The sequence below is a fragment of the Petaurus breviceps genome, unplaced genomic scaffold, assembly GCF_028583685.1.
Source record: "Petaurus breviceps papuanus isolate PSGF00001 unplaced genomic scaffold, PetGlider_PUasm1.0 37, whole genome shotgun sequence".
NCBI classification, from domain to species: domain Eukaryota; kingdom Metazoa; phylum Chordata; class Mammalia; order Diprotodontia; family Petauridae; genus Petaurus; species Petaurus breviceps.
In genome coordinates, this window is record NW_027186296.1 from 109,269,606 (window position 1) to 109,278,018 (window position 8,413).

An 8,413-nucleotide genomic window follows, 5' to 3' on the forward strand; every position below is an offset into this window, starting at 1 on the left:
ATATGACATGACTGTAAAAGTCCTAAAATCATTGGTTTTATTTAATGTTTGTTAGAAGTATTGATTGGAAAGGTAAGCTGGGGTCACATTTGGAAATAACTGTGGTACCGAAGGAGCAATATGAACCTAAAACTTCAAACAACAAGTTGAATGGTTCCTGATACTTTAAAATACCCTACTATAGAACAAGTGTAGGGTTCTCTTTATCTTATGGGCAGGCCAAAGTCCATTGGAAGGTTACTCAGGATACTAGGGAATTCTTAACTGATTGATCTCATGTCTGCTGTCCTCTCCAGCTTTGGATTCTAAGTCTTTTATTGCACTAGTAGTGAGGAAGAGTGGCAATGGATCCATCTGTGGTCATTGCTCTTGGCTTACTGCTCTGGATCTCCTTTCTCCTCATTTTACCATGGAAAAAGGGCTTTGGAAGAGGAAAGCTTCCCCCTGGTCCTGTTCCTCTTCCCATCATTGGCAATATACTGCAGCTGGACCTCAAGAATATCCCAGAATCTCTTTGTAAGGTAAGTAAGCATCTCTCTCTTCTGTTGGTTTCATTCCTGACTCTAGCAGGGAATAACAATTTGTTTTGGGAGACTGACTTCAAGTACCTTATTCTAATGAGTAGAGCATGTTAGAGTAGATAGGTAAGTGTCTTGTAGGTTTTGTGGAATGTATTTTGATTCACTGTAGTGGCCATCAGGGCCCACTGCTTCAGCAGTAGCTGATGCTGTCAAGTTCCTGTAAGTCTGGATGAGATCCATTCTACAAAAAGTGACATCCTCTACTATTACTACTCACATGGCCCTGCAAAGTTTCCTCCATAGGAAGAAAGGGGGTATTTAATGTGCGTGATTATTTCTGCTCCCTGAGGAATGAGTAGGTCCTGCAAAGAGGTGGGGACCTCCAGCCTTTGTTGGATCAGAGTGGAGAATGTTTTCCTTGCACATTCCTTCACAGGAGCACTCAGTAAACCTCTGTGTGCAGCCCCATTGCCTAGCTGAAAGCAAGCCCAGTCTCAAGAGGAACCAGCACATTCTGAACTCAGACCTGTAGATCTCAAAGTCTTTGAAATGTAGCCTGGGGGAGTAGAAATGGCATTGAATTTGGGATTCGGAAGATCTGGGTTCAAGTCCAGATTCTGACATTTAATATCTTTGTGCCTTGGGCAAGTCATGATCATCTCTCTGAACCTCAGTTTCCTATGTTTATATGAGAACATTATCAATAAATGTCCTATCTGCCTCACCACGTTGTGAAAAAATTTAAGTGAGATGAACATGCAAAAACAAAATGACATTCTCATTTTGACTTGGTAGATCACCAAAATGATATCTTTGCCACATCCTTACCAGGCATACCCTGATCTTTGAGGCCTCAGTTTTCTCACCTGTAAAATTATGATTGGTTTAGAGGAGAAGTTCGTGATCTTGGGACCATGAACTCCATGTCAGTCTGTAGAAATATTTCACTGGTTCTGTGACCTTGGATGGGAAAAATGATATCTTATTTTATTGTCATAGAAGTGGTTTCCTTTGTTGTGCTATGTATTTTATTCTAAAAATGTCATTCAGAAGAGCACATTGGCTTCACCAGCCTATTAAGAATCGACAACAGAAAAAAGGGGTAAGGACTTCTGGTTAAAATGATCTCTAGGTCCCTTATTGATGTATACCTATGATCCAATGATACTGATTTGTAGTATTTCCATTGGAATGAGGACACTTATGTGCTCCAGAATTTCACTGACAGCATTGTCCCTATTCCTATTTCTGTTATTTTCAAAGTTTTAGATGAATAATAATGATAATGATGATAATAGCATTTATATAGTGATTTAAGGTTTGCCAAATGTTTTACAAATATTGTCTTATTCTCACAAGAATCCTTAGAATTAGGTGATATTATTATTCTCAGTTTACAGATATGGAAACTGAGGCCGACAGAGTTTAAGTGATTTGCTTGAGGTCTCATAGCTATTAAGTATCTGAAACTGGATTTTGAGTAAGGTCTTCTTGATTTCAGGTCCATTGCTGTATCCACTATGGCACCTAACTATGTAATATAAGCTCCACCTCTTGGAAAGGTTGGGTATACTGCACCATGGTCAAAAACTGTGCCTCGTTAGCTAGTCTTCTGGCTGCTAGCTCATGGCACAGAATGAACTTTTAGTCTTTTGAGTCATCTAGGGCTTGGGTTGGGTTCATGGGTTGCATCATCCTCTCTGTAATAAATGTCAGAAATGTTTTGAAGGAGCTGATAATGGATTGAGAACTTCTCCAATAAGATCAACAACAATAATCCAAGCTGTTTATTACCTGATTCAGTGATGACCCTCTCACTACTGCCTGCATCTCTTTTCACAGCTAGCAAAAGAGTATGGCCCAGTGTTTACTGTGCAATTGGCTGTTGATGGTGTTGTGGTGTTACATGGCTACAAGGCAGTGAAAGAAGCCCTGATTGATCATGGGGACAAATTTGCTGACAGAGGACATATGCCAATATTTGATGTTGTTAACAATGGATTTGGTAAGTTTCCACTTGGCAAAGAGAAAGAAGAGAAAGATAAGAATAGGGAAAAGAATAGTATCCCAAGAAATTAGTGCAAATAGATCCACTTTCAAACCAAAGCTCCCAAAGCAGTGGCATGTTGAGGAGGATGTAATGAATGGTATGGAAGTCATTTGTCTTTTCTCTAGGGCAGCAGTTACATAGCTTCATGTTATATGTTATAGCCAGTTAGAGTAGGAAGAAAGACACTAAGGGAAAAAATAAAAAGACATACAGAGACAGAGAGAGACACAGAAAGAAAGAGAAAAGGAAAGAAAAAAATAGGGCAGAGAGAGAAAGGAAAGAAGAAAGGAAGGAAGAGAAAGAAAAAGGAAGAAAGAGAAAGGAAGAAAATAAGAAAGAGAGGGAGAAAGAATGAAAGGGAGGAAAGAACTAAAGAAAGAAAGAGAGAATGAAAGAGAAAAAGAGAATGATTGTGGTGTGGAAGAGTCCTGGAGGGAGAAGGGACATTTACTTCTCCCATCTAACTAACCTTCATAGTTTGCTGTAATCATTCACCCCTTAGGTGTGACTTTGACCTTCAAAGATCCATTAATCTATTTCATTTTCCATTTGATTCGAATTTTCTCCTTGCTGTTCAGAGATCCAGTGCTTAGCAGTCTAGCACCTACATTAGTGTCTTCCTACTGGAATACATAACCACAACCTTATGTATTCTAGGATTCCTAGGAACAGGTCTCCTGGCAATTTGACCTATGTCTTTTCCATCTTCTTCTCTATGAATATGTCATAAGAGGCATTGTTAGATGCCTTGCTGAAATCTGTGTCTGGTATGTCAAGGCATTGCCTAGATCTCTTAGTCTGATAATACTGCAAAAAAAAAAGGAAAAAGAAATTAGATTAGGCTAGCAAGACCTATTTTTGATGGCTGCATGCTGACTCTTAGTCACCACCCTTTCTAAGTGTTCACAAATCAATCTCGCTTACAAGTAGAAAGTGAATAACTGAGGCAAGACCCCACACTGTGTAGGACATTGAGATTTTTTTTCTTGCCTTTTATCTTTTCTTGAGCATAGAAGAAATGATTGAATGACAGGCAATAGATGTACAAGGTTAGGAGATTTGCCACAAAATGGATGAAATAAATGAAGCTGGTGTTCAGGGATTTGCTATCTGCCACCAGTAATAGGTGAATCAAAATTATTTCATTCTGCAAGGATGATGATTGTCCAAAATATGGAGGCACTGAAGACCATGCAAGATGTAGTATAAGCAATGTGGATCAGAATCCATATGAAAAAAAGGTATCTATATTTTTTAAAAATATTCTTAAAAATTATAATAATCTGGCTTCTTCTGAAATAGGTCACCTTGCTTAGCTTACCGGAGCTAAAATTGGGACAAAAATCCCTCTCTCATGGCATTCTATAATCTCCAGCCTGGCAAAAGTATTTGACAACATTTTTCATTGCCACTCCTGATAATGTGACTGGAAGGCAATCCCATTTCTCTACTATAGCAAAAAGTAGAATATTTGTAGTAGGGACATTTGAGTAAATCCAGGTGGGAAATGAATGAATGAGCCAACAATAACAGCTAACAAATATAGTACCTATTATGTGTCAGCTTCTTTGCTAAGTGCTTTATAAATATTATCTCATTTGGTCTTTGCAACAAGTCCAGGAGGTGGGTGCTATTTTTAGTCTTCATTTTTCAGGTGAGGTAATGGAGGCAAAAAGGGGTTAAGTGACTAGCTCAGCTAGTAAGTATCTAAGGCTAGATTTGAAGTCAGATTTTTGCCTACAGGCCCAGTGTTCTATCCATTGTGCAACCTAGCTGCTTTGGTTATTAGACAACAATTTATCTGAAAAAAAGATCTGGGATATCTTAATGGACTTTAGGCTTGATGCAAATCAGCAGTAGAACAAGGTAGCACATGGAGGCCAAGAATGGCCTTGTATAAAAGGTGGGATTTGAGCTGAATATTTAAGGAGCCTGAAGTAACTAAGAGGAAGAAGAGCATTAAAGTCATGGGAAGAGGGAAAGGGTAAGAACAGAGCCAGTGTGAAGGTACAGAAATGGAAAATGGAGTGCCATGTGGGAGCATCTGGAGTATAGAGTTTGCAGAGGGGAATGAGATGGAGGAAGACTTATACCTATCATGTGCCAAGCACTGGGGTTGGTGTTGGGAGATGCAAAGACCACTGCGACTGTAGTCAGTGCCCTCAAGGAGTTTACAGTTGGATGGGGTGGGGAAGAGACAGCATGTACATTTACATACATACATACATATGGATATATATGGGTAGATAGATATACATATGTATTATTTACATATTTATACAGACATATATACACACATTATACACACACACACACACACACACACACACACACACACAAACACACACAGGCAGCTGTGGGGATCAGCCAAGCCCTCAGTCTACAAGGTGGCCCTTGAGCTGAGCTCAGAATCCTGGCAGACTGAGGCCAGGATGGGGTATGATACCAGGAAGGAGCACAATGGAGGAGGAGCAGTCCTGTTCACCATCATGTGCTTGGAGGGGAATTATGTGCAGTAACGTTGAAACGGTAGGTTGGGGCCAGATTGTGAAGCCCTAAAGAGGAGTTTATGTCATTGATCCTGAAAGTAATACAGGACCACAGAGTTTGTTTGGAACAAGAATGATATGGTCAGTTTGTCACTTGAGAAAAATCACTTTGGTTGTAGTCTTTCATGGTGGAAGAAGACCAAAATGACATCACTATGTCAGGGTCAAGGCACAGTGGGTCTGACTGTGGCTGATCAGTCCAGTCCCTCTGGTAGGTAGGTTAAGGGTGAATTGGAGAGAATAGACTGGAGGCAGAAATACTGCAATGTTCCAGGGAAAACAGTGATGCAGGCGTGGACTAGAGGGGTAGATACATGAGTGAAGAAAAGGGACAATTGTGAAAACTGATATAGGGGCAGCCAGGTGACTCAGTGGATGGAACACTGGTCCTGCAGTTAGAAGGACTTGAGTTCAATTCTAGGTCAGTCACTTAATCTTTCTCAGACTCTTCATGTACTTACTCCACCATCTTGGTTCCCAGAAGTCCAGTAGCATCTCTTGGAAGCTCTTTCTCTTCATGTTTCATCCTCCTCCCTGGTCTAAGTTATCTAGCAGAGGGGTTATCTTCTTTCTGTGAAATCTGAGACTTAGACAGGACCATAGGGCACTGCAGGAGGACATAAATAGACAAGGGGATGCCATAAATTCCATGGGATAACTGCTTTTTAAACCATAAAAAGCAAAGCCTATGTGTTTGTGTGTGTAAGTGTGTGTGTGTGTGTGTGTGTGTGTGTGTGCTGGTTGGCAGGAATTGGGCAGTACTAGGGTACTGTCAGACATTGCCCCTATTTAGCTATATGAGTTCTCCTACTCCAGAATATTTCACCAGGAATAATACAGGAATGAAATGGGAGCAGCACCACCACACCACTGTGGAATCTGGGACTTTTGCCCCTGCTTTGTGTAGATGTTGTCTCCCCCATTATAATGTAAGCTCTCCAAGGGCATGTTTCACTTTTGTCTGTGTTCCCCTGGTGCTTAGCCCAGAGCCCAGTAAGAGCTCAGTTACTGCTGGTGGATTGGTGGACTGATACTCTCTCCTCAGTTGCCCCCATGATGCTTTTCTCTACTGGTTCTTCCTGACTGATTTTTTATTCCCAGTATTCTTTTTCAGGATCACTATCCACCTTCAATCACCTAAGTGTGTATATCTCAAAGACTCTGTCCTTGGCCCTCTTTAATGTAATCATCTCCCCTCTGACCCTGATGGAGACAACCCAGGACCTCCAAATCCAAAGGCCTGGGGAACAATAGTTTCATTCCAGCATCCCCAGCCACTCCCTTTTGGAGATGGTTTCACAGAGGCTGTCACATATATTGAAAAATATTTACAAAATGAATGCAAAGTAGTTTGGGGAGGGGAAACACCTGAATGATATAGGCTGATCAAATTACCTCCACCTGACACTCATCTCCCCTCTGACCCTGATGGAGACAGGCTAGGTCTTTGAGCCCAAGACCTTGGGAATAACAGTGTCCTCCCTACCTCCAAATAACTTCTAGGTCAATCTCTACAATTCTCATTGAAAGGATAAATCATTGAGGAGAAGGGGCCCATCTTTCTCATTACCACTAGCAACAACTATTGACCAGCTTCCACCAACAGGTAGATAAGTACTAGGGCAATAGGAATGGCAGCAATCTCCAGGCCATTGCCCCTAGTCCAGCCCTCGTAGCTCCTCTCTGGGGAAACAACTCCTGTTGAAAAGGGGCTGGAAATCACCACCAATTGCTATTCTTTTTTTTTAATTTTTTATAAAAGATTTTATTTCCAGGACTTTCTTCTTCTTGAAAATTAACTTAAAAATCGAAAACAAAACGAAACAATGTTTAAATGATAACTTTTCAGACATTTTCTGAATGTATCCCCCCCAAAAAAACCACACAAGGTTTTTTCACTTTTCGTTGAGTAGAATGGCTGAAAAGCATAACTAAAATTTTCTTCACGGGACAATTTTTAATTTATTAAAAGTATTCCTCCACAATTCTCAAAGTAAAGTTAAGAAAGGAAGTACTTTAAATGCTTTCTATGGCCCTTATCAGATTTGAGATTTATTATTTCATTGGACATACGGTACAGACCTAGACCAAATAATTGGGTAACAAAGGGCTCAAACAATGGAAGCTAATTCCCAGTGAATCCATTCATACATATTTTCACACCAATACTTGAGCAAGAATTTTATTAAGTTGTTCTACAACCTGCCTACACAAGGAACTCACTTAAAATAAATAAATATTTCACATTTTGAACTCTACTTTGAAACTGACTGAATTCCAGCTGAAACAAAGAAATTTTAAGTGTACGTCATCATGAAAATTTCCTTTTTTGTTTTTCCTTAAAGACTCATAAAAATAGCACATATATACTCATGAATAGTACATAAATTGCACTTTTATACTTTGCTGTTTTAAAAGTTACTGATGTTATTCTTTTTTGTTCAATCTGAAGTTGATTTGTATCAAATATTTTCAAGAATAGAGGATACTAAGTTAGTGGATCTGATACAGCAATATCTGCCTATACCAGATGTATATCTTTAGACATCTAAAAGACACCAGACCAAGCTGTTAAAAAACAAAACAAAAACAAAAATCAACAAAGAACAAACATTTGTAAAGATCAGTTAATCTATTTTCAAGGTCTTGGCCATTTGGTATTGTTAAGGTAGATGGGCCAGCCTGGCTAAAGCAGTGGGGGCACCCTGAGGACAGATAAGAGGCACTATATGCCAGTGATAGGAACCTACTATTACCACCTTGACTTCTTGGACAGCCCAGGACCCTGAACCTAAGAGCATTTGGAATAGCAAGGCTTCCAGCCCAGTGCCTGCAACCCTCATTCTAGGATTGCTAATGGAAATAAAATGAAATGTAATTTAAAAATAGAAGTCTGAAAGCAAAAGATTGTCAGAGTGAGGTGAGGAATAGGGATTTAGAGAAGGACAGTGATGTGTTGTGGTAGGAAGAGCCTTGCATTTAGGGCCAGGAGAGAATGTGGATTGAATTCCACTTGTTGATTGCTACTAGTTATGGCAAAATCAAATAATTTGCTTGAGCCTCAGTAACCTCATCTATAAAATGGGAATTATTTTATTTGCTCTAATTATGTGGATCAAATGAGATGCTTCTTAAAGGTGGTTTATTTTCAACCTGGCTGTGTCAAATAAATGTCAGCTAGAGGAGAGTCAGGTCATACCTCAGGCAGGCAAACCTTCCTTTTAATCACAATGACAACATTAAAGCCTCTCTCTCTCTCTCTCTCTCTCTCTCTCTCTCTCTCTCTCTCTCTC

The 8,413-nt window shown here is 39.9% G+C and overlaps 1 pseudogene; it reads left to right on the forward strand.

Moving 5' to 3' along the window:
* Positions 1-344: 344 nt before the first annotated feature.
* The window catches only part of LOC138168378 (cytochrome P450 2C19-like), a 29,050-nt pseudogene continuing 20,981 nt past the window's right edge, over positions 345-8,413 (forward strand).